Genomic DNA, 27,403 nt, shown 5'->3' on the forward strand with positions numbered 1-27,403 from the left:
CATCTCACATACAACAACCAAACCCAGTTATGATAGCTCATGCAAAGAAGTGCTTGCTGCAGGAGCCTGATATGGATATCTCCTGGCAAATACAGAGGTGGATGTTTACAGTCAAACATTGAACTGAGAACAGGGTCGCCAGGAGGAGTTAGTGGAAGGCCTGAAGGAAATGAAGAGTTTTGCAATCCAATAGAAAGAACAAAATATCAACCAACCAGTCCTCCCAGAGTTCTCAGGGACTAAACCACCATGCAAAGGAAATGGATGGACCCATGACTCCAGCTTCATATTTGTCCAGAGGATGTCCCTGTTTTCAGTTGGAGGAGAGGCCCTTGGTCATGTGAACTCTTGATGCCCCAGTGTAGGGTAATAATGGGGGAGGGGAGGGAGGAGTGAGTGGGTAGGTGGTTAGGATAGCATAATCATAGAAGCACGTGGTGCAAGTGGAATATTGGGTTTCTTGAGAGGAAATCGGGAAAAGGGATAACATTTGAAATGTAAACAAAAATTGTCCAATAAAAGAAAAAAATAAGTTCCACCATTGGTAGAAATAGTCTGCAGCGAAAATGTCAAGATTCTGGTATTGTTTGGGAAACCCAGATACAGCACCATTGAATTACTAAGAAAATCTACCAACTCTCAGGCTCTGATTATTTGCATGTGTCCACTATTCTCACTCAGACCTTGTTATTAGTCTGGTTGCATCCTATCTAAGCATCAATCAATGTCGGGTCACAGTGCAGACATGAAGGCTCCCTCTCAGCTTCTGGTGATCTTGCTGTTTTGGGTCCTAGGTATCGAAAGATGACTATAGTTATTTTTTAGACATTTGTAATCAAGGATACTTGGAACTTGAGAGTAGTCATTTCTATCTAGATTAACCATGTATATTGTTTGTATGTTTCCAATAAGAGGCATAATATATGGCATCCAGTTGAACGAATCACCATCCTACTCATCTGCATGTGTAGAAGACAGAGTCTCCATTTCTTATATTGAAGTGAAAAGATTATTATATCATTAATCTGATATAAGCAGAAACAAGGAATGTTCCTAATCTCCTGGTATACCATACAACCAAGTTGAAATCAGGGGTTACTTCAAGGATTAGAAGCAATGGATCAGTTTGTAACTTCATTGTTTCACCAATTTTTATCTGACATAATATATGGATACCTTTAGTAATAAAAGTCAATAGCAATAATATGGAAGTGATGTTACCTCAGATGAAAGTCAAACATTGTACAGTGATTATGTGATTATGCCGAAGGTTCCATGTTCTGTAAATTTCATGATATTCTGGGATTATGGAATAATGCAAGATTTCCTTTAAGAATATGAGATTGTGATGTACAGGCTACAGAGAGATGGAATTATTGCAGTTCATTCTAAGCCACCAAATGGGGATGCTGAGGGCCAAACTTAATTCCTCAGCATGAACAACTAGCTCTCTTTATTCTCTAATCATCTATCACTTCAGTCCCAGTAAATCTATGTTTATGAGCAATGAGTATATCCTTGTTATTTACATAGTACTGGAGGCAGTATAGTCCTAAAATTGGAGAAATGCCTCATATTCTTCCTACTTATTTTCTATTCTATATAGTTGTGAGCTCACAGCAGGATTTATGCAAATTTTGACATATATTGACTAACTAATACTGAAACAATAAAATACTAACAGGATCAAATAACCTAACATATAAATCAAACCATACTCATGGGAAGTTACACAATTGTGTTGGAACAATCCTGTCTATTTTCAGACATTATTCTTGTTTTATAGCATGTTACCACACTGTGTGCAAGATACCTTTGTTTTTGTAGTCTGTCATGTAGATATACACATGTTGATTTGCAATGAGGTAAAGCCTCTCTAGATAGAGATATTAATCTCACAAAGGCACAAATGAAGCCAATAGAGATGTATCCCATTCAGAGATTTACTAATATGTCTTGGTATAGATTCTTAATAAGAACACCTGTTTCATAAATGTGATGAATCTTTTCTTTTGAAAATTTTGTTTTGTACCCAGTGTAGATAGCCAAGGTAACAGAACACTAGATTAAGGTATTGCTCATTTTCATATCTGTCATATCAGAAAGGTGCTATTTAAAACATATGCTCTGTGTGTGTGTGTATGTGTTTGTGTTTGTGTGTGTGTATGTGTGTGTTTGTGTTTGTACCTGTGAATTATACATATAAAGAAAAGGAATTTGAGGCTATTTGGTTTTTCCTTTGATAAATAATTTCTCAGGACACTGAGAGAAGGATAGTATTTTCTGTTATCATTGAGGCAACTTCCAAGAGAAGGAGAATCAAGAAGTTCTGTATCCTTTTTCAGTCTCATATGATATAAAGAAAAACAAAGTGCACAGAGCTGAGATGAAAATCTTCTCTTGTTTGGAGAAGTTTATTCTACTCTAGGTAGTCTGTTTGCCCTCTGGGGAGGCAATATTATTAACTCTGAGAACTATGGAATCCCTAGGGTCCACTATGCAAAACACATTTAGTTAGAACTGAAAGTATATGGTTATTAAAAGACAACTTCTGTTTCCATTCCTCTTCACTGTATTATTAGATATAACAAATTACACTTTGTCTAGTATACCTGTCAAATTAGTTCATAGTGGAAAATGGAAGAAATGGATTGGTTATATGATTGAGCTACAGCTCACTGCAGATACTCAAGAGTTAATTGTAATAATGAATTCCAGGAGCATTTTACTGAACAAATCTTAGAGACACAAAATAACACTAATGAGGAACATATATACGGATTTCTGAATAATAAAATTCACAAACAGTAATTCTGAGAATTTATTCTTCCTTGAATAAATGGAGAAGAGTTAAAGGAAGCATTTTGTATGTCACAGTCTCACTTGAACACACATGTAGCCTTAATTAAGTATTTAAGTTGCATAGTGCATACTGGAGGAGTTCCTATATATTACAAGACTCAAAAAGCTTTCTTTTAAAAATGCTGTTTTTCCAAATAGTTTTTGCATAAAACATCATTCACATCCAGTTAAGATGGCATACATCTGTAATCCTAGAATTTTTAAAGGAGAGTCAGAAGGATTACTGTGAATCTAAGAGTAGCTTAGATTATGTTGTGATTTTTCAGGGCAGTAGGAAATTCAAAGTGATATATGTTGTTAATGTTCAACCTCCTAAAGCACACTTTCTACGATGCCTTTTCCTTTGAGCTAAATATTCTAATGAGATTCATTTTTAAATCTGCTTTCACTTAATCTCCCTTACTCTTTTTAATTTTTACAATATGTAAATATCATTGTATATTCCTCCAGGTATCTTTGTGTTGAACCTCTTTCAGAAGTCTACTGCCAAACTTTTGGCACAACAGGAAGAAATAGGTAAAGATAAAGACTCTAGATAAGCAGGTCTTGTAGTCTCTTTTGTAATTAACCTGTCTCATAAGTGAGCTAGGGAAATCTACATACCTGTGAATCTTGATTCCACATATAAATTCCCAAAGTACCTTGGTTTCTAACTCATCTACATCGAAGAACAAGAGGAAAACTCTGGGAAATACTTATCAGTATCTTTCCACATGTTCATTTTATTCTAGTTGTGAACAGAGGACAAATTCCAGGATAAAGGGACAAATCTATTGTCATGTTTGTGACAAAGATTTTAAGAACAACACACAGAAAACTTAGTCATACAGGCTGATGATATGAATAAATCACACTTGCTTACTGTGTTCAAATCCTAGGGTTTCTTCTTGGAAATATAAATATTCAATTATTCACATCTCATATTAACAGAAGTTATTGAAGGCACAAAAATGTGTGCAAATAGGAAAAGTCTTCGAAAAGAACAGATATTTTCAATAGGTTAGAGAAGAATCCTATGACTATTTCATTTTTCATCTTTTATGTAGGTATGAGCCTAGGAGTTTGGCTACTTGCTTGCTTGAAATCATTTTGCACGTGATAAAAAGTATAGTACAACAATCTAAAGTCCTAAATCTAAAAGTTCCTGGATATTTTCTGTTTTATTATTTATTGAACATAGTATATAGGCAACTTTTGAACATTTTTAAGTAGGGTTTATATCTAAATTTTATTTAGAAAGAAAAGAAACTGAATTCATTCTAAAACGTTGTTGAATTTATTTGAAACAGTGCATTATAACTTCAAAGTAATATTCTATTTTTGGCAGAGTATTTATCCTAATATTAATTTTTGGATTTTAATCACTTTTGGTGCCTTCTTCTTACTCATTTTAGGCTCTAATGCTTGAGCAGGATCTGAACTTGAAGAAAATAAAACGAACACTAAAGTGGATGTCCACTTTTAGGTTGCAACCTTGCAAAGAAGATGAGAGAATCAAGAGGAAAAGAGCTCAAATCAAGAGTTTCTTCCCTGACATCATAGAGGATACTCAACTAAATGTCAGAACCTCTTAAAATGTTCAGATGAAGCCTTGGGCAATTGTACTTCACAAATAAAAAGCTGGAGATTTATTCCAGGTTGGTCAGCAGTGGACACTGTAATTTTTCACAACGCCCCATTTGCATCTCGCTGAACAACCACTTACCAGTGACACATACATATGAACCTTACACTGTTCACCCAAAAAGATCACAAAATGTAGCATAAGATGAAAGGTAAACTAGAATCCTATTGGTTTCTTACAGGACAAAGGTCACTGTGCATGTATTCATGAAAGGTCACACACACACACACAAAGAGTTCAACAGCTACAAGCATCAAAGCTCTAAGAGATAATGGTGAGTCAACTTGAGGAAGAAAACCATGCAGGGCCACAAACAAAATGGTGGACACAGCAAGTTATCAAAATGGAACAGATGAGTCGATTTGTCTGCAAGGGAGATATAAGTGGTGTTAGAAATAATAGATTGACAATGAACAAGACAGCTACTTAACTAATAAAAACACACAAGATAAAATTAAAATCTAAGGAGTCAGTAATAGAGAATGTGGTTATTTGTCGAGGTTAAAAAATGAAGACCTGTATTTTTGTAATACAATTAAAATAACAACAGAAACTCATAGTTTACTTGGGGAGAGACATGAAGTCCATGAATAAATAGATAAATAAGTAGTTGACATGTAGATGTAGAGACATTGTACTACAACATATAAGAAATTACTCATTATCTTATTATTCAGTATAAATTATGTTTAAATGACAATTCCTTCTATGGACTGATGATGTTACTTTCAAAAGCCATGGCACACTCTGCAAATTTTCTGTTTCGCAAAATGTGGGAAACTTCCCTACATACATCTCCAGGATGGCCTAAGGGGCTCAAAGTAAAGCAGGTTATTGCTATTACTTTTGGCTGCCCAGCAAATTTTGATGGTAAGATTACATTGCTGAAGACACAGGAGACCTGAAGAGACAACAATCACCTTTGAGACCTCAGAATGTCAATAATATTTACATTAGTCATTTACAATCATGGCTTGATAACATTAAGAGCATGTTTGCAGTGTCCCTAGAATCCAGAGCAGAATTTTCCCATGAGATATAACACTGTATAATTACATTGGTAGGTTTTGAATAAATTTTCAAGACTTGTGTCCAATAACTGGAGGCCTTTGGTTGGAACAACTTAGCTTTCTGTATGTCCAATATAAAAATTAATCTATCCTGATATTGCCCGTCTGCTTGAAAAAACTGCAAGAAAAATCATCTTTCAACAGATGTTCTAATCTCTGACTCTCTTCATTTTTGAGTTAGAAGTATTTATATAAGGGTAATGATAAATAATGACTGTCATGTGATTCTTTCATTGTATGACTTTTGAGAGCATCTATGGATGTTTCTTTCAGTGATCCAGATAACAGAAGACTCAACATCTTCTTTAACCTTCACTACTCATTTTTTTTCTTGGTCATTAAGGACTATCTACCACATAATCCCTCCACAATTTTGACAGTTTTGAGAACCTCGTGGATTGTGATAACAACTCAAAATGGGGTTTGTCATGTATGAGACTTGTGATTTCTTAAATAGTTTATGTTTTCTGGATAGAGCATAATTACCCCAAGTGTCATAATGTTTTTGCTCTTTACTATAAATTATTTCTGCTCCATCAAGTAGAATAGTTTCTTTCCTTCCAAATAACAGTCTTGGAGGCTAAAATTCGCAGTGCACTGTCACAAGGATATTTGCATACTCTTCTGCTTGACTGGGAGAGAATCCAAATTTATTGTTTTCTAGTGCCAGTGCACCAGTGGGAAAATAAATCTTTTCCTGATTAGTACAAACAAACAACAAGGTGGTTGTTCACAGGCAACACTATCACTATTTTGACATAGCTACTTGTAACTGTGCCTCTTTAAGACTCATTGGTTTCAGTGTTTAATTCCTATGATGCTTATGAATTATTGTCACATTGAAAATAATTGCAGTAAACTAGCTAGATAAGTCTCTTGGCACACCTGTGAGATATCCACAGTTTAGGTGGATTTCTAGGCATGTTTGGGAGATAGTAGCTTGGTTGCTTGACTGAAGTGGGACAACTCACCCTCCAACTAGAAGGCATAATCTGAAGTTTCTTAAAGTATAGGAAAAGGTTTTTAAAGATTTTTTTGTGTGTGCTTGCCTTTGAAAATTATGGTTGAGGTAATTTTGGACTCTGTTTTTTCTCTTTTTACTCTCTTGAGTTTATATTTTACCCTGCGCTCATCTCACTGCGGAGCTCATTATCAACATTCCCTCAACTTGCATTGAGCTAATCATTTTCCTTGTCTTTGCCATGATGCTGAATTCACCTACCATGTTGATGCCACTGCATCTACCAGTGGTGGATTATTCTTTGCTCTTAACAAAATGCAAATTATTTCTCTTCCACTTTTCTTTCCTCTTCCTCGTCTTCTTATTCTCTTTCTGGTGCTTCTGATTCTGCTTTTTCACCTTCTCCTTCACCTTCACCTTCTCCTTCTCCTTCTCCTTCTCCTTCTCCTTTTCCTTCCCCTTCTCCTCCTCCTCCTTCTCCTTCTCCTTCTCCTTCTCCTTCTCCTTCTCCGTCTCCTTCTCCTTCTCCTTCTCCTTCTCCTTCTCCGTCTCCGTCTCCTTCTCCTTCTCCTTCTCCTTCTCCTTCTCCTTCTCCTTCTCCTTCTCCTTCTCCTTCTCCTTCTCCTTCTCCTTCTCCTTCTTCTTCTTCTTCTTCTTCTTCTTCTTCTTCTTCTTTCTTCTTCTTCTTCTTCTTCTTCTTCTTCTTCTTCTCCTCCTCCTCCTCCTCCTCCTCCTCCTCCTCCTCCTCTTCCTCCTCCTTCTCCTCCTCCTCCTCTTCCTCCTCCTTCTTCTTCTTCTTCTTCTTCTTCTTCTTCTTCTTCTTCTTCTTCTTCTTCTTCTTCTTCTTCTTCTTCTTCTTTTTTCTTCCTCTTTTTTCTCTTCTTCATCTTCTTCCTCTTCTTCTTCATCTATTTTGTGTTCATCCTCTTCTTTGTCTTCCATTCTTATATTACCCTTCCCAACCTCACACTTCTTCTCTTCCTCTTCATCTTTCTTCAGTGTATGATGTATATAAATAGTGTATGTATGTTTCACACATTACACTTTAACAAGTTTGAAAAAAAGTTATCATATCTTCTCACAGATATTTGGAGCTCAAACTCCGATCATTTGGTTTGTAGGTTCTATGAAATTTATATATTAAGCCAGTTCTACAGTTCCAACAACATTGTTAGTTTTCTTCATTTAATTGAGGTCCAGCATATTTTATATACTTATATGTTAGCAATTGAAATTGACAGCAAATTAAAATTGCCATAGAAGTAGAGAAATATAGACCAGTGACTGATCAGCATGATGTACTTTCTTAAAACTAAACATAAAATGATTAATGCAATAGTAATAGCAGAATCCTTTACTGAGAGGGAGCTTCCCCAGCCAAGAAGAGAAGGTTTGTTGATGTGTCTACACAATATGGACTCCTTACCTTTCTTTTTCTCCAGAAAGACATGATCAAGAAAAACCTCACTTGACTCTTTCAGAATATGATTGAGTATACAATTGTGATTATCAGCAAAACAATCTTATATTTGGGGATCACCACAGTAAGAGGAACTGTATTAAATAATCACAATATCAGGAAGTTTGAGAACCTCTAGTATAGAGGAAGGATGAGGGAAATCACAGGAAGCTGATATTGTTCTCAATCGTTCTGGAAACAATTGATTCTGGAAGTCGAGGAATTAGTCAGAGGTTCATATTGTATACATTTATCTATGCTTGAAGGACAAACACACTTTTTATTATTTTGCTCTATGTCTTTGTGTATTCTGCTTGGATGTATATCTATGTACCACATTTATGTATTACACAAGGAGGACAAAAGTTAGTGGTGGAACGCCTAGAACTAGCACTATAAATGGTTGTGTGCTGCCCACTGTGTGTTGATTGCTGATCCCAAGACCTGTGAAACAAAGCCAATGCTTTTAACTTATGATCATCTCTCCAGCTCTTGAAACAGAAAATATTGTTAAAGTCACCAGCATTACTACTCACTCTATGTAGTGAGTAATAGTAGAAAATATTGGTAAATAGAGAAGAGTGATAGTTACGATGACTTGGCCAAATATAAAAACTCAAACTCACATATGCAGTGCAGCCTATTCAGTGATTAGTTAAGTATGATACTTGTAGATTTTGCCATGGAGGAACTATAAATGACATACACTCTTTAAGATATATTTCAAATATAGAGAAATAGAATAGGCAGTATTGATACTTGCCACTAAAATTGAAGACTAGCTTCAGTCTTTGTGACTTCCATGCCATAATGATTGAACTGGTTCCCTTATGTTGTCATCTGATGTACAAACAAACACACATGGATGTGCTCGCACACATACACACACACAGACACAGACACACACACACACACACACACACACACACACACATAATGAAATATTTATAAAATATTCAGTTTTGTTATAGTCCATGATGGTTGGTATCCTATCCTATATGTTTGTGTACCATATGTGTGTTGCTGCATGTGCAGACTAGAAGGTGATACATCCCACTAAACTCTACCCTGCGATGAGTATGAGCAGAATCTCCAACCTCATTCTCCATTCTGTCTGCAATTTGAGTAACCAGGAAAACCAACTTTGAAATTCTAGCTCCACATTTTTGTATCTCTGCAATTTATTTATTTATTTATTTATTTATTTATTTATTTATTTATATATTTATTTTTATTACCATCCCCAAAGCTTTCACCTCTTCATATCCACCACACACAGGATCCCTCCACTGTTATGTGTTTCTCTTCTGAGATGGTGGGGCTCCCTTATGTATCACCACACTCTAGTGTATCTTGTCTCTGCAGTATTAGGCATGTCCTTTCCCACTGAAGGCAGATGAGTAAGACTTGTTGGGCAATGGATACTGGAGTCAGGCTATAGTTTCCAAGACAGTTCTCCACATCAGTTGATCAGGGACCTGCATGAAGACATAGCTGCATTTCTGTGGAATTTATATTATGACTTTAATTTCCAGACTGATAGTGGCAAGTGTGAATTCTGATAGATCCACTTACTCTGAAAGATTTAAAAAAATACAATATATACAAAAGCATCACCAACAGAATAAGAAAATTATCTCAGAAGTTATAATATAACAAATCGATACATCAATCCAAAGAAATGCCAAATTGAAACCCTCTTTATGCAAAAGGACCCAAGAAATATGGGACTATGGAAAGACAAAACCTAAAAATAATAGGAAGAAGAAAAAATTAGTTTTCCAGCTAAAAGATCCATAAAATAATATCAACAAAATAAAAAATAACCCTAATTCATAAAAGAGATGGATATAAACATATACTAAGCTTACAGAATGTTCTTTACAATGCTCAATAATAATAAAAGGTCTTTGGTGTAACTCTTACAAAACAAGGGAACGACGAATATAACAAAGTTTCATGTATCTTCAGAAATAAATTGAAGAAGAAATCCAAAGATAAAAATATCTCCCATGATTATGGATCAGTAAGATTAACATAAAACTCACTGGTAAGTGGATATTGGCCAAAAAGCTCGAATTACCCAAGAAGTAATCTACAGACCACAGGAAGCTCAAGAAGAAGGATAACAAATATTTGGATGCTCTCACTCCTTCTTAAAAGAGGAAAAAATATTCACAAGAGGGGATATGGAAGCAAAGTTTAGAGCAGCGATTCAAGTAAAGGCCATTCAGAGCCTGCCCCACATCTGGCCAATATATATACAGCCACCAAAACTAGATAAGATTGATGAAACTAAAAAATGCATGCTGAAAGGGACCGGATATAGATTTTTCCTGACAGACACATCCAGAACATGTCCAATACAGAGGTCAACGCTAGCAACAAACCACTGAACTGAGAAAAGTACCTCCTTGTGGGGAATTAGAGGAAGATTGAAAGAGTTGAAGGAGCTTGCAACCCCATAAGAACAACAATGCCAACCAATCAGAGCTTCCTGGAACTAAACCACTACTGAAAGACTATACATGGACTGACCTAGAGCTACAACTGCATATGTAGCAGAAAACAGCCTCTTAGGGGCAAAAGTGGAAGACAAAGCCCTTGGCCCTGTGAAGGTTGGACCCCCACTGCAGGGGAATATGGGGTGGGGGAAGTAACGGGGATGAATGGGGGGAATACCTGCATGGGGTGAGGGGAGGGAATGGGGGCTTATGACATGAAACTAGGAAAAGGAATAACATTTGAAATGTAAGAAAAGAAATATATCTAATAAAAAAAGGGGAAAAAGCCTAAGGTGTATTATTTCTCTACCTACTCCCCATCATATGATGAGACTACAGTGTAGGACTTTTTAATAGTAACAATGGTACCAAGGCAAAGTACCTAATAAAACAAATTGTTGAATATTCTATGTAGTTTTAAAAGAATGGCACCCTATTAGGGGTGGTGTTTCCTTTTGTTGTCACATGGCCACCTGTGATTTGAACACTGGTACTCCTACTCAGCATTCTTCAGGAAATTACACTAATTCTACACAACAAGGTGTAGTAAAAGGTAAATACATGTAGTTAGAAATCAAGCTTCAGTTAAAAACTGCAGTATTTCTGGTACCTTATGAGAGCTAAAAATAGTTGGCTGAACCACTGTATGTTGTAACAAAGTAAGTTGAGGACCTCAAAATCCCACAAACAACATCAAGAAGCGGGCTGTTTGTCACATAAATGTTGATGAGATTTTTAAAAATGACATTTTCCTAATAATAGCTCTCCTTACAACCTCCTTGTAACCTATTCACGAATGAACAGATGAGTAGTCTCTCCATAGGTATATGGGTCTATAAAATGCCTGATGAAATCAGTTGACATTCTGGTTTTTGTTGGCACTAAATTCTAAATAGCTAGGATGAGGAAACAAATAATCATCTTATACAATTGTCTCTTTTGTTCCACAGGCTTCTGGACACTGGAAACAAAAGGCCTATGCTGAATGTTTCTATATTCTAATTGAAATTAAATTTATAATGTAGTTTCCTGAGATTCTGCATTTTCCAGATCTGCTAGTTTTAGATTCTCAGAAAGGAGACAGATTGCTAAGAGGAGATTCTGGATCTACAATCAACATGGAATTTGTTTTTACATGTTGAAATCTAAAACTCTTTTATTACCTTACTGTCAATTTTCATTCGTTCTTTTTATCTGCATAACAAGTAAGAATTTATTTGTGTTCTATCATAATAATTCTTTGAAATTATAATCACATAATTTTCTCACTTACTTTTTGTCGTGCCAGAAATTATGAAATACCCTCCCTGTGTAGACATACTACCACCTCACACACACCCACTTATAATGAAATACTTATAAAATATTCAGTTTTTTCTTAGTCTATGCATGGTTGGTATCCTAGCCTGTATGTTTGTGTACCACATGTGTGCTGCTGCATGTGAATGCTAGAAGAAGGTGATACATCCCACTATACTCTACCCTGAGACGAGTGTGAGCTGAATCTACAACCTGGGTCCTATGCAAGAGTAACACATGTTCTTAACTGATGAGCCATGTCTTCCGCCCCATATCGTAAAGTATTTTATTGAAGAAAGATTGTTATTTTTGTATATAGACACCAAAATGCTTAATAATATATGAAAGATACCAGTGCTGAGTGTTTATCCCAAATGATTTGAAATCTATTTGTATTTCTGAAATGTGTTCTAAGAATTACTTTAAGTGAAAGAATTCCTCATGTAAATGTAAGAAAAAATACTCGTAAGAAGAGATGAAGCCATATTTTAATATTTACTATGGCTTGTTAAAAAATGGTGTTCTACCTAATCCTAATAAAACAGAGAAAAGGACTTTATACCTAAACATACATCCATTGCAATTTTGAATAATCTACCAAAATTTCTTTTATAATAAAATCTACCATTGACAGAAAAAATCTACAGTAACATTCCAGTAATCTGTTCTGACTTAAGACAGTTAGACACAGACCAAGTGAATTGCTAAAATAAACCAGCCAACATCTGTCTCCAGCCCTGTCCAAGCAGTGATGATTTTCATGTGTCCATTTCACTTCTTAACAGTCTGGTCACACATAGGAGTCAGTCCATATCAGGTCACAGCACAGACATGAAATCTCCCTCTTACCTTTTTCTGATATTAAGGTGTTGGATCGCAGGTAAGGAAGGATGTCATGGGAATTCATTTGACCCTTTGTAATCAGTGCTAACTGGAAAGTCAGAGACGTCATTTCTATCATGATTAAACTGGTTGTATGTTTCCAATAACAGGTATGATATGCGACATTCAGATGACCCATTCTCATTCTTCCTTGTCTTCATCTTGAGGAGACAGTGTCAACATTATTTGCAAGACAGATAAGAATAAGTGATTTGTTAGCCTGGTATCAGCAGAAACAAGGGAATGTTCCTACACTCCTAATAAACCATTAATCTAGTGTGAAATCTGGAGTCCCTTCAAGGTTCAGTGCCAGTATTTTTGGGACAGATTTTACTCTCACCATTATCAATCTGAAGCCTGAGGTGTTGCTAATTATTACTGTCAACAGTATTTTAGTATCCCTCCCACTATGAAATAAGCCATGATATGAACTACTAAAGAATGCAACAGAGTCTACAGCTGCCCCTCCTGTTTCCACCTGCTAATATTATTTCTCAGATACAGTCAAGCTGTGAACTTAATGTTCAGTGGCCCATAAAAATCTCCTCTGACCCTTGGTGTCTTCTTATTCCCTGTATCACAGTTGTGATAGAATTACTCAGGATGCCTTTAAAGAGATATATTAAACGATACATGATGATACATTTAAGATTATTATAATTGTAATTTAGCTTATGATAGTACAAAACTTTTAAAAGATATCAACCATATTCAAAAATATTCAAATATATACTTTATATTCTTTTTTTCTATGTAGACCCAAAACCTAGTGGATTCAGATGCTCTAACTGTGGATGAGTTGAGATGACAGGACACTAGATGCACAGTACCACCTACTAGAAGTTCAGAAAGCTTCTTTGAGTGGTTTTTTTTGTTTGTTTGTTGTTTGTTTTTATTTTTATTTATCTTTTATTGGATTTTTATTTACATTTCAAATGTTATTCCCTTTCCCAGTTTCCAGACATAAGCCCCCTATTCCATACCCCTCACCTTCTTCTATAAGGCTCTTCCTCTTCCCATCCAACACTCTTTCTGTCATCCCCGACATTCCCCTACACTGGGGATCCAACCTTGGTAGGCCCAAGGGCTTCCCCTTCCATTAGTGTCCAACAGCCATCCTCTGCTATATATGCAGCTGGAGACATGGTTCAGTCTTTGGTTAGTGTTTTACTCCCTAGGACCTCTGGTTGGTTGACATTCTTCTTATGGGGTTGCCAGTCCCTTCAGCTCTTTCAATCCCTTCTATAATTCCTCCAAAAGGGTCCCATTCTCAGTTCAATGGTTTCCTCCTCCCACTTGCCTCTTGACTTGTTCTGGCTGTTTCTTTCAAGAGACATCTATATACGATTCCTGTCAGCCTATACTTCATAGATTAATTGATCTTTTCTAGTTTTGGTAACTGCATATATATGGGGCAAATGTGGGGCAGGATCTGAATGGCTGGTCCTTCAGTCTCTGCTCCAACCTTTGCCTCTGTATCCACTCATACGAAGATTTTTCTTCCCCTTTCTCAGATGGAGTGAAGCATTGCACTTTGGTCATCCTTCTTTTTGAGCTTCATGTATTCTGTGACTTTAATCTTGGGTAATTAGAGCTTTTGGTCTAATATCCATTTATCAGTGAATGCATATCCTGTGCTTTTTTCTGTGATTTTGTTACCTCACTCAGGATGATATTTTCCATGAGCATGAGATGTATGTCCATCTTCTGAGATCCTCTTCAATTTCCCATGATCTTCCTTATGGATCCCTTTCTTTGCTAGGACTAAAGGTCAAATAAGATACTATGAAATAGATTTCTTGACAAATAATTATATATTAATAAGGTGCTAAATTCCCATCAATATCTTGACTTGCTGTGATGGCAACACTTTCTCCTAGAAGTGCACAAATGGAGGATGTTAACTGTTTCTCTGAATTTTATACCATGCAACTTAAATTGTAAAATTATTAATAAAATGTTACATAATTATTCCTGTTATCATTAAATGTAATTTAAATTTGAATACAATGTAATACATTTTAATGTAATTGTACACTTAAATATTTTCAATAATATCTTTTCTGTATTTAGAATGATAAAATTTCCTTTTTCATTTAATTATTGACAATAAGGTATACACAAATGTGTATATGGTTCCATAGATAGATAGATAGATAGACAGATAGATAGATAGATAAGTAGATAGATACATAGACAGATAGATAGAAAGATAGATAAATGATAGATAGATAAAAATAATGTCTATGTATTAGTTCTCTGTTATCCAAATTGTTTATTAGCAGAGTATTTCAATTATTTGTCATGAGAATAGAAAGATAATATGCATGACAGTCAACAGTTTGTTATGTTTTGTTTTGTTTTTGGAGGGAAAATCATTTCAAGCACATATTAACAAGAAAACAGGGCAATGTAGTGAAAAAGAAGGTCCCTTAATAAAAATCAGAAGACACATTAGGATGGATACTACTTTGTGTAGGATAACAACAGCAGTGTACTTTGAAGAAGTGACCATCCTGAAGAAAAACCACCTACCAAGAAGGCCCTAAAACCATTAAAAGAAGCAGAAATTTGATGTGAAGTTTCGTCGGGACCACCACTAAAATTGCCTTCCACAATCAGAACAAAAATCGAGACTAAATAAAGACAAGCAAAGTAGATTATTTGAGAACAGCACTGAAGTACAGTGGAATATTATGGAGATAATTATCCAGAGATGCGAATGACATTATAATGCAGTACACCCTGTGTAGACTGCAAAGTCCTGGCCACATTTTATCTCCAGGAGGAAGTCACTGGGCCCTAAGGGGTTAGAAGGTTTTTGTTCAAGTCTGTATCACTGTGTGGGTGGGTAACTACTTCCCTGCTGACAGTAATAAGTGGCAGCATCTTCAGTCTCCATAGAGTTGATTGTGAGAGAATAAGATGTCCCAGAACCACTGCCACTGAAGCGATTTGGAACTCCAGAAGCCAGCTTGGATGTTTCATAAATCCAGAGTTTGGGGGAGGCGCCTGACCTCTGCTGGTACCAGTGCATGTAGCTTACACTGGAGCTGGCACGGCAGGTGAGGGTGACCTTCTCCCCCAGAGATGCAGCCATGGTTGTTGGAGACTGAGTGAGCACAATTTCTCCACTGGACACTGTGACTAGGAAAAAGTGACATAGACAGGAGCAAGGTTAGTAGACATAGAGATACAAAAATAATTTCATATGATCCAACATTTAGAATAAATAAAAAATGTATATTTTAGACTCAAATTCCCCAGGGAGAAGAATTTTCATTGGATTCTTAGCTCATACTCCATGACCTCGTTACCTGTGATACTGATTAGCAGGAAGCTAAAAATCTGCACCCGAAAATCCATTGTGTGCTTGAAGTTTGGTCTCTGGCTAATTGCTGCTATTCTCATAAGTACATCTCTTTAAAACGACTGTGAGAAGTTTGTGGTTTCTGAAAATGAATATGCAAATAGCAGGATATAATCTGGGCAGTTGTTGGCTTATAAACATGTGGTCTGTTAAGCCAAAGCAAGTTAAACCAGGACAATATGTATTTATCTGTAGTTACAACAATGATAAAAACGGAAATTTCTGTTTTCTCTTTCCTCTATTTTAGGGAGAAAAGCTCTGTTCTATAGTATTACCCATATGTTTCCCAAAACATAGTGACCCATTAAACAGTGGATGTTCAGTTGAGTAGTTTGAGGTATATTACTCTCATAATAAAGGTATAATGAGAATGACTGTAATGATCACAGAAGGCATTATCTGCTTCTTGTTTTTTTCTGAATACTGCTCATTATATATCTAACCTACTGTTTTAATCTGTTCAGATGATGATTCACACAAAGCTAATGGAAAAATATCCTCCAAATGTCATATGGAGCCCAGGTGAGCTAGAGACATTTCTGCAGTTGTCATGTACTGAGGCCATTCTGAGGAAGATGGAAAAAGAACTCTCCCAATGAAATCAACGGAAACACTAGTACTGCTGGATTTAAGAGCACATGAGGTGGAGATTCAGGAAGATGCACTCAACTAAAACTACTCTGAACAATCTCCATTCTCAGTATCCATTGTGCTGTGTAACTGATTCATTCATAATCTATTTATTAACTAAAATATATGAAAGCACATTTCAAATAAATTACATTTTAGTTATTAAAAATTGTCAGCTCCTTAATCTGCAAAATCATGTATAATTTTGATCAAGAGTTTTACTTATAGCAAAGACTGAGTGAGCATGGAAGGACTTGCATAAGGAGGTACTGAGAGGAGAGGAGTGGCTGATATAGGGTTAGAAAGTGAATAAATATATTTATTTTTTTCTCTCTTTTATTGGATGTATTTCTTTATTTATATTTCAAATGTTTTCCCCTTTCTTGGTTTCCTGTCCATAAGCCTCCTATACCCTCCCCCTCCCCCATAAGTGTGTACCCCCCCAAACCTCCTCCCCTTCATTCCCCTGCAGTTTGGGTCCAACCTTAGCAGGAACAAGGGCTTTCTCTTCCACTGGTGCCCCAACAAGGTGATTCTTGATACATATTCAGTTGGAACCCTGGGTCAGTCCATATATCATCTTCAAGTAGTGGTTTAGACCCTGGAAGCTCTGTTTGGTTGGCATTGTTGTTCTTTTAGGGTTGCAAATCCCTTAAACTCTTTCAATCCTTCCTCTAATTCTCCCAAAGGGGGTCCCATTCTCAGTTCAGTGGTTTGCTGCTAGCATTCACCTCTATACTGGACATGCTCTGGAAGTGTCTCTCAGGAGAGATCTATATCCAGTCAATTTCAGCATGCACTTTTTAGCACCCTCAATCTTATCTAGTTTTGGTGGCTGTGTGTGTGTGTGTGTGTGTGTGTGTGTGTGTGTGTGTGTGTATGTGTGTGTGTGTGTGTGTATATATATATATATATATATATATATATATGTATATGTATCACATGTGGGGCAGGCTCTGAATGGCTGTTATTTCACTCTCTGCTCTAAACTTTGCCTCCATATACCCTCCTATGGACATTTTTGTTCCCCCTTTTAAGAAGGACTGGAAACATTCATACTTTAGTCATCCTTCTTAAGCTTCCTGTGGTTTGTTGTTTGCATCTTGGGTAATTCGCCCTTTTGGGGAATACATACTTATCAATGAGTGCATACCATGTGGGTTTTTCTGTGATTGGGTTACCTCACTCAGAATGATATTTTCTAGGTCATTCCATTTGCCTATGAATTTCATGAAGTCATTGTTTTGGATTTCTGAGTAGTACTCTATTGTGTAGATGTACCATATTTTTTTTATCCATTCCTCTGTTGAAGGGCATCTGGGTTCTTTCCAGCTTCTGGCTCTTATAAATAAGGGTGCTATGAACATAGTGGAGTATGTGTCCTTGTTTTATTTTGGAATATCTTTTGGGTATATCCCCAGGAGAGGAATAGCTGGGTACTCAGGTAGTAGGTAGTAGAATGTCCAATTTTCTGAGAAACCTCCAGACTGATTTCCAGAGTGGTTGTAGCAATTTACAATCCCACCAACAATGGAGGAGTGTTTCTCTTTCTCCACATCCTCTCCAGCATCTGATGTTACCTGAGTTTTTTATCTTAGCCATTCTGACTGGTGTGAGGTGGATTCTCAGGGTTGTTTGTATTTGCATTTCCCTGATGACTAAGGATGTTGAAGATTTCTTTAGGTGCTTCGTAGCCATTCAATATTCCTTAGCTGAGAATTTTTTGTTTAGCTCTGTGCCCATTTAATAGGTTTATGTGGCTCTCTGGAATCTAACTTTTTGAGTTCTTTATTTTGGGATATTAGCCCTATGTCAGATGTAGGATTGAAAATATATTCTCTCAATCTATTGATTGTTGTTTTGTCCTAATGACAGTGTCTTTTGCCTTACAGAAGTTTGCAGTGTTATGAGGTCCTATTTGTCAATTCTCGATCTTGGAGCATAAGCCATTGGTCTTTTGTTCAGGAATATTTCCCCAGTGCCCATGTGTTGGAAACTCTATCCTACATTTTTATCTATTACTGTCACTATATCTGGTTTGATGTAGAGGTCATTGATCCACTTGGACTTATGCTGTGTACAGGGTGATAAGAATGGATTGATTTGTATTCTTGTACATGTTGACCTCCAGTTGAACCGGCACTATTTGTTGAAAATGCTATTCTTTTTCCATTGTATGGTTTTGGCTCCTGTGTCGAAGATCAAGTGACCATAGGTATGTGGGTTCATTTCTGAGTCTTCAATTCTGTTCCACTGATCTGTCTGCCTGTCTCTGTACCAATACCATACAGTTTTCACTACTATTGCTCTGTATCAGTGCTTGGGGTCAGGGATGGTGATTTCTCCAGACGTTCTTTCCTTGTTGAGTATAGTTTTTGCTATCCTACGTTTTTTCTTATTCCAAATGAATTTGCAATTTGCTCTTTCTATCTCTATAAAGAATTGAGTAGGAATTTTGATGGGAATTTCATTGAATCTGTAGATTCCTTTTGGCACAATAGCCATTTTTACTATATTAATCCTGACAATCCACATGCCTGGGAGATCTTTCCATCTTCTGAGATCTTCAAATTTTTTTCTTCAGAGACCTAAAGTTCTTGTCATAAAGATCTTTCACTTGCTTGGATAAAATCACACCATGATATTTTATATTATTTGGGTGATTTGTGAAGGATATCATTTCCCTAATTTCTTTCTCAGCTTGTTTATACTTTGAATAGAGGGAGGCTACTTTTTTTTTTTTTTGAGTTAATTTTATACCCAAACACTTTGATGAAATTTTATTTTTATTTTTTTTAAAAAACTGTTTCACATTACCTTAAAAAAAGGTCAAATATCTTTCTATATCTTTGAAATTAGCATAGCCATGATGGTGCATGGCTGTCTCTAGATCTTCCTTAAGACTGCCTTCTCATTTCTCTCTTCATGATGAACTTCTTCTGTTTTTATCAACAATTATGAAAAAAACAAATTAAGGATTCTGTCAAAAAATAGAAATATTGAGAGAGTCACCAAGAATTATTTAGTTCAAGGTAATTATTAAGTGTGCTTTTGTGAGAACACAGTTGTAACAAAATGGCTATCCTCCTTCCAAATAATGCATGGTCTATCTTTCCTAGCATTTAGTAGCTAGTTGCTAGTCATATTCTTGTTACTTCAGAATGAAAACTCTTTTGTTCTTTTCTGTGAATATTGGTTTTATATTTCACGAGTTAAAGATACTAAATCATCCTTGTTGTTTTGGAATACAAATAAATTACCATATTTGTCAATGAACCACATTGTGGATAAAGAAAAGAAGGCATTCATTACCATCACAATAAACCTGAAATTAGTGTTGAAAGCTGAGGAAAATTTATAAATCAAAATAATGATTATGTCTTTATTCTATTGAGATAGAAGGATATGTAATCTTTTTTAAATTTATTTAGTTTTTTCTGTGTTTATGAGTAGTTTACCTGCATGAATGTATATGCATAACATACTTTTTTCATACCCAAGGAAGTGAAAAGAATTACTAAGGTACCTAAGATACCCCAATATTGGAGAAATGAAGGGCTATACGCCATCATGTAAATATGACCAATTTGGTAGGTGTCTTCTACAAAAGCAAGAAATGCTCTTAATGCTAAGAGATCTCCTGGTCCCTCAGAAATTATTAATACTTCAGTTTCCTCCAAGAACCATTAATATTATGACTACAATGACCTTTATCTGAAGTAGGAGGAGATTGGAGACCTCCTTGGGTGAAAAGAAAATCAAGAGCTTGGGAAATTCTTTTTTTCCTTTCTTTATTAAATTTAGTTGAATTATTTTATTTTACTTATTCACTGTGCAGAGGGCTGTCTGTCCCCTCTTGCTACCCTTGCCACAAACCTTCCACCACTACACTTTAACTTTTCCTCTAAGCTTGTGGGAACTGGTAGGTATCCCAAATGTACTGATACTTCAAGACTGTGTGACATTAAGCAAGACAGCCCAACTAGTAGAACATATCCCATGTACCAGCAAGAGTTTTTGGAAAGTCTTCACTTCAGTTGAGGTTAAATCTTACATCTATCAGAATGACTAAGATTGAAAATCCAGAAATATCACATGCTGACAATGATTTGGGGCAAGAGAAACACTCCTTTATTTGTGGTGTGAGTTCAAACTTGTACAGCCATTTTGGAAATCGATTTTGCGTTTTCTCAGAAAACTGGGAACAGTTCTACTTCCAGATTCAGGTATACCACACATGGGAATATACCCAAAAGATGCTCCAACATTTCACAAAAATGCTTAACTACCTTTATATAGCAACTTTATTCATAATACCTAGCAACTGGAGACACCCTAGATGTTCTTCAAATGAAGAATGAATAAAGAAAATGTTAATATACACAAGGAAACACTGTTAAACTATTAAAAACCAAGACATCATGAATTTTCCAGGTAAATGGATGAAACTTGAATATATCATCCTAAATGAGGTAACACTTTTCTAATACAACATGCATATTATATACTCACCTATAAGCAGATATTAGCCAGTAAATACAGGTATCATGTTACAGTCCACAGACCCAAAGAAGCAAAACAATAAAGAAGACCAAACAAGGAAAATTGAATCTTAATTAGGAATGGGGTGGGGGGGGTTAAACAGTCTTAAGAGGCAGATGGAGCAAGAGATCTGGGACAAAAGGGTTAGGGAAGGAAATAGTCATTCAGGAACACATATGAGGAAGGATAGAACAGATGGCTAGATGGCCTAGAAATTGATTTGAAATCTACCATTGAGAAGGGTGAAAAAGTCGGGGGCTTTCCCAGAGACATGAAATAAAGGAGGTGCCCAAGAATCAATGGAAGTGACCTTCGTTTCTTCCTTCCAAATAAAAATCTTGGAAGCCAGAATTCTCAATGATGTGTCACAAGGACATTTGCATATTTTTTAATTTGACAGGGAGAGAATCTAGATTTATTGTTTTCTAGCACCAGCACATCAATGGGAAAAAATCTTGCCCTGATTCGAACCAACAACCAACAAGGTGGTTATTTCCAGCAGCACTATCACTATTTTGACATAGCTATTTGTAACTGTGCCTCTGTAAGAGTCATGGGTTTCAGTGTTTCATTCATATGATGCTTATGAATTATGGTCACCTTGAAATTATTTGCAGTAACCCAAATATATAATCTCTTGGCACAGCAGTGAGATATCCGCAGTTGAGGTGGATTTTAGACAAGCTTGGGAGATAGTAGCTTGGTTATTTTTTTTTCTTTTTTTTTTTTATTAACTTGAGTATTTCTTATATACATTTCGAGTGTTATTCCCTTTCCCGGTTTCCGGGCAAACATCTCCCTCCCCCCTCCCCTTCCTTATGGGTGTTCCCCTCCCAACCCTCCCCCCATTGCCGCCCTCCCCCCATAGACTAGTTCACTGGGGGTTCAGTCTTAGCAGGACCCAGGGCTTCCCCTTCCACTGGTGCTCTTACTAGGATATTCATTGCTACCTATGGGGTCAGAGTCCAGGGTCAGTCCATGTATAGTCTTTAGGTAGTGGCTTAGTCCCTGGAAGCTCTGGTTGCTTGGCATTGTTGTACTTTTGGGGTCTCGAGCCCCTTCAAGCTCTTCCAGTTCTTTCTCTGATTCCTTCAATAGGGGACCTATTCTCAGTTCAGTGGTTTGCTGCTGGCATTCGCCTCTATATTTGCTGTATTCTGGCTGTGTCTCTCAGGAGCGATCTACATCCGGCTCCTGTCGGTCTGCACTTCTTTGCTTCATCCATCTTGTCTAATTGGGTGGCTGTATATGTATGGGCCACATGTGGGGCAGGCTCTGAATGGGTGTTCCTTCAGTCTCTGTTTTAATCTTTGCCTCTCCCTTCCCTGCCAAGGGTATTCTTTTTCCTCATTTAAAGAAGGAGTGAAGCATTCACATTTTGATCATCCGTCTTGAGTTTCGTTTGTTCTAGGGATCTAGGGTAATTCAAGCATTTGGGCTAATAGCCACTTATCAATGAGTGCATACCATGTATGTCTTTCTGTGATTGGGTTAGCTCACTCAGGATGATATTTTCCAGTTCCAACCATTTGCCTACGAATTTCATAAACTCGTTGTTTTTGATAGCTGAGTAATATTCCATTGTGTAGATGTACCACATTTTCTGTATCCATTCCTCTGTTGAAGGGCATCTGGGTTCTTTCCATTTTCTGGCTATTATAAATAAGGCTGCGATGAACATAGTGGAGCACGTGTCTCTTTTATATGTTGAGGCATCTTTTGGGTATATGCCCAAGAGAGGTATAGCTGGATCCTCAGGCAGTTCAATGTCCAATTTTCTGAGGAACCTCCAGACTGATTTCCAGAATGGTTTTACCAGTCTGCAATCCCACCAACAATGGAGGAGTGTTCCTCTTTCTCCACATCCTCGCCAGCATCTGCTGTCACCTGAGTTTTTGATCTTAGCCAATCGCACTGGTGTGAGGTGAAATCTCAGGGTTGTTTTGATTTGCATTTCCCTTATGACTAAAGATGTTGAACATTTCTTTAGGTGTTTCTCAGCCATTCGGCATTCCTCAGCTGTGAATTCTTTGTTTAGCTCTGAACCCCATTTTTTAATAGGGTTATTTGTTTCCCTGCGGTCTAACTTCTTGAGTTCTTTGTATATTTTGGATATAAGGCCTCTATCTGTTGTAGGATTGGTAAAGATCTTTTCCCAATCTGTTGGTTGCCGTTTTGTCCTAACCACAGTGTCCTTTGCCTTACAGAAGCTTTGCAGTTTTATGAGATCCCATTTGTCGATTCTTGATCTTAGGCTTAAGCCATTGGTGTTTTGTTCAGGAAATTTTTTCCAGTGCCCATGTGTTCCAGATGCTTCCCTAGTTTTTCTTCTATTAGTTTGAGTGTGTCTGGTTTGATGTGGAGGTCCTTGATCCACTTGGACTTAAGCTTTGTACAGGGTGATAAGCATGGATCGATCTGCATTCTTCTACATGTTGCCCTCCAGTTGAACCAGCACCATTTGCTGAAAATGCTATCTTTTTTCCATTGGATGGTTTTGGCTCCTTTGTCAAAAATCAAGTGACCATAGGTGTGTGGGTTCATTTCTGGGTCTTCAATTCTATTCCATTGGTCTATCTGTCTGTCTCTGTACCAATACCATGCAGTTTTTATCACTATTGCTCTGTAATACTGCTTGAGTTCAGGGATAGTGATTCCCCCTGAAGTCCTTTTATTGTTGAGGATAGCTTTAGCTATCCTGGGTTTTTTGTTATTCCAGATGAATTTGCAAATTGTTCTGTCTAACTCTTTGAAGAATTGGATTGGTATTTTGATGGGGATTGCATTGAATCTGTAGATTGCTTTTGGTAAAATGGCAATTTTTACTATATTAATCCTGCCAATCCATGAGCATGGGAGATCTTTCCATCTTCTGAGGTCTTCTTCAATTTCTTTCCTCAGTGTCTTGAAGTTCTTATTGTACACATCTTTTACTTGCTTGGTTAAAGTCACACCGAGGTACTTTATATTATTTGGGTCTATTATGAAGGGTGTCGTTTCCCTAATTTCTTTCTCGGCTAGTTTCTCTTTTGTATAGAGGAAGGCAACTGATTTATTTGAGTTAATTTTATACCCAGCCACTTTGCTGAAGTTGTTTATCAGCTTTAGTAGTTCTCTGGTGGAACTTTTGGGATCACTTAAATATACTATCATGTCATCTGCAAATAGTGATATTTTGACCTCTTCTTTTCCGATCTGTATCCCTTTGATCTCCTTTTGTTGTCTGATTGCTCTGGCTAGAACTTCAAGAACTATATTGAATAAGTAGGGAGAGAGTGGGCAGCCTTGTCTAGTCCCTGATTTTAGTGGGATTGCTTCAAGTTTCTCTCCATTTAGTTTAATGTTAGCAACTGGTTTGCTGTATATGGCTTTTACTATGTTTAGGTATGGGCCTTGAATTCCTATTCTTTTCAGGACTTTTATCATGAAGGAGTGTTGAATTTTGTCAAATGCTTTCTCAGCATCTAATGAAATGATCATGTGGTTCTGTTCTTTCAGTTTGTTTATATAATGGATCACGTTGATGGTTTTCCGTATATTAAACCATCCCTGCATGCCTGGGATGAAGCCTACTTGATCATGGTGGATCATTGTTTTGATGTGCTCTTGAATTCGGTTTGCCAGAATTTTATTGAGTATTTTTGCGTCGATATTCATAAGGGAAATTGGTCTGAAGTTCTCTTTCTTTGTTGTGTCTTTGTGTGGTTTAGGTATAAGAGTAATTGTGGCTTCGTAGAAGGAATTCGGTAGGGCTCCATCTGTTTCAATTTTGTGGAATAGTTTGGATAATATTGGTATGAGGTCTTCTATGAAGGTTTGATAGAATTCTGCACTAAACCCGTCTGGACCTGGGCTCTTTTTGGTTGGGAGACCTTTAATGACTGCTTCTATTTCCTTAGGAGTTATGGGGTTGTTTAACTGGTTTATCTGTTCCTCATTTAACTTCGATACCTGGTATCTGTCTAGGAAATTGTCCATTTCCTGAAGATTTTCAAATTTTGTTGAATATAGGTTTTTATAGTAAGATCTGATGATTTTTTGAATTTCCTCCGAATCTGTAGTTATGTATCCCTTTTCATTTCTGATTTTGTTAATTTGGACACACTCTCTGTGTCCTCTCGTTAGTCTGGCTAAGGGTTTATCTATCTTGTTGATTTTCTCAAAGAACCAACTTTTGGTTCTGTTGATTCTTTCTATGGTCCTTTTTGTTTCTACTTGGTTGATTTCAGCTCTGAGTTTGATTATTTCCTGCCTTCTACTCCTCCTGGGTGTATTTGCTTCTTTTTGTTCTAGAGCTTTTAGGTGTGCTGTCAAGCTGCTGACATATGCTCTTTCCTGTTTCTTTCTGCAGGCACTCAGCGCTATGAGTTTTCCTCTTAGCACAGCTTTCATTGTGTCCCATAAGTTTGAGTATGTTGTATCTTCATTTTCATTAAATTCTAAAAAGTTTTTAATTTCTTTCTTTATTTCTTCCTTGACCAGGTTATCATTGAGTAGAGCATTGTTCAATTTCCACGTATATGTGGGCATTCTTCCCTTATTGTTATTGAAGACCAGTTTTAGGCCGTGGTGTTCCGATAGCACGCATGGGATTATTTCTATCTTTCTGTACCTGTTGAGGCCCGTTTTTTGACCAATTATATGGTCAATTTTGGAGAAAGTACCATGAGGAGCTGAGAAGAAGGTATATCCTTTTGCTTTAGGATAGAATGTTCTATAAATATTCGTTAAGTCCATTTGGCTCATGACTTCTCTTAGTCTGTCTATATCACTGTTTAATTTCTGTTTCCATGATCTGTCCATTGATGAGAGTGGGGTGTTGAAATCTCCCACTATTATTGTGTGAGGTGCAATGTGTGTTTTGAGCTTTAGTAAGGTTTCTTTTACGTATGTAGGTGCCCTTGTATTTGGGGCATAGATATTTAGGATTGAGAGTTCATCTTGGTTGATTTTTCCTTTGATGAATATGAAGTGTCCTTCCTTATCTTTTTTGATGACTTTTAGTTGGAAATTGATTTTATTTGATATTAGAATGGCTACTCCAGCTTGCTTCTTCTGACCATTTGCTTGGAAAGTTGTTTTCCAGCCTTTCACTCTGAGGTAGTGTCTGTCTTTGTCTCTGAGGTGTGTTTCCTGTAGGCAGCAGAATGCAGGGTCCTCGTTGCGTATCCAGTTTGTTAATCTATGTCTTTTTATTGGGGAGTTGAGGCCATTGATATTGAGAGATATTAAGGAATAGTGATTATTGCTTCCCGTTATATTCATATTTGGATGTGAGGTTATGTTTGTGTGCTTTCATTCTCTTTGTTTTGTTGCCAAGACGATTAGTTTCTTGCTTCTTCTAGGGTATAGCTTGCCTCCTTATGTTGGGCTTTACCATTTATTATCCTTTGTAGTGCTGGATTTGTAGAAAGATATTGTGTAAATTTGGATTTGTCATGGAATATCTTGGTTTCTCCATCAATATTAATTGAGAGTTTTGCTGGATACAGTAACCTGGGCTGGCATTTTTGTTCTCTTAGGGTCTGTATAACATCAGTCCAGGATCTTCTGGCCTTCATAGTTTCTGGCGAGAAGTCTGGTGTGATTCTGATAGGTCTCCCTTTATATGTTACTTGACCTTTTTCCCTTACTGCTTTTAATATTCTTTCTTTATTTTGTGCGTTTGGTGTTTTGACAATTATGTGACGGGAGGTGTTTCTTTTCTGGTCCAATCTATTTGGAGTTCTTTAGGCTTCTTGTATGTCTATGGGTATCTCTTTTTTTAGGTTAGGGAAGTTTTCTTCTATGATTTTGTTGAAGATATTTACTGGTCCTTTGAGCTGGGAGTCTTCACTCTCTTCTATACCTATTATCCTTAGGTTTGATCTTCTCATTGAGTCCTGGATTTCCTGTATGTTTTGGACCAGTAGCTTTTTCCGCTTTACATTATCTTTGACAGTTGAGTCAATGATTTCTATGGAATCTTCTGCTCCTGAGATTCTCTCTTCTATCTCTTGTATTCTGTTGGTGATGCTTGTCTGTATGGCTCCTTGTCTCTTCCTTTGGATCTCTATATCCAGGGGTGTTTCCATGTGTTCTTTCTTGATTGCTTCTATTTCCATTTTTAATTCCTTCAACTGTTTGATTGTGTTTTCCTGGAATTCTTTCAGGGATTTTTGCGATTCCTCTCTGTAGGCTTTTACTTGTTTATTAATGTT

At 36.7% G+C, this 27,403-nt stretch overlaps 1 long non-coding RNA gene across 1 annotated transcript; it reads left to right on the forward strand.

The window, feature by feature from the left end:
* Nucleotides 1–15,751: 15,751 nt before the first annotated feature.
* Nucleotides 15,752–16,734, forward strand: LOC147994894 (uncharacterized). Its single transcript, XR_015686663.1, has 2 exons — nucleotides 15,752–15,838; nucleotides 16,496–16,734. It is a non-coding gene; the product is annotated as an uncharacterized LOC147994894 (long non-coding RNA).
* Nucleotides 16,735–27,403: the final 10,669 nt, after the last annotated feature.

The sequence above is a fragment of the Rattus norvegicus genome, chromosome 4, assembly GCF_021556685.1.
Source record: "Rattus norvegicus strain SHRSP/BbbUtx chromosome 4, alternate assembly SHRSP_T2T, whole genome shotgun sequence".
NCBI classification, from domain to species: Eukaryota; Metazoa; Chordata; class Mammalia; order Rodentia; family Muridae; genus Rattus; species Rattus norvegicus.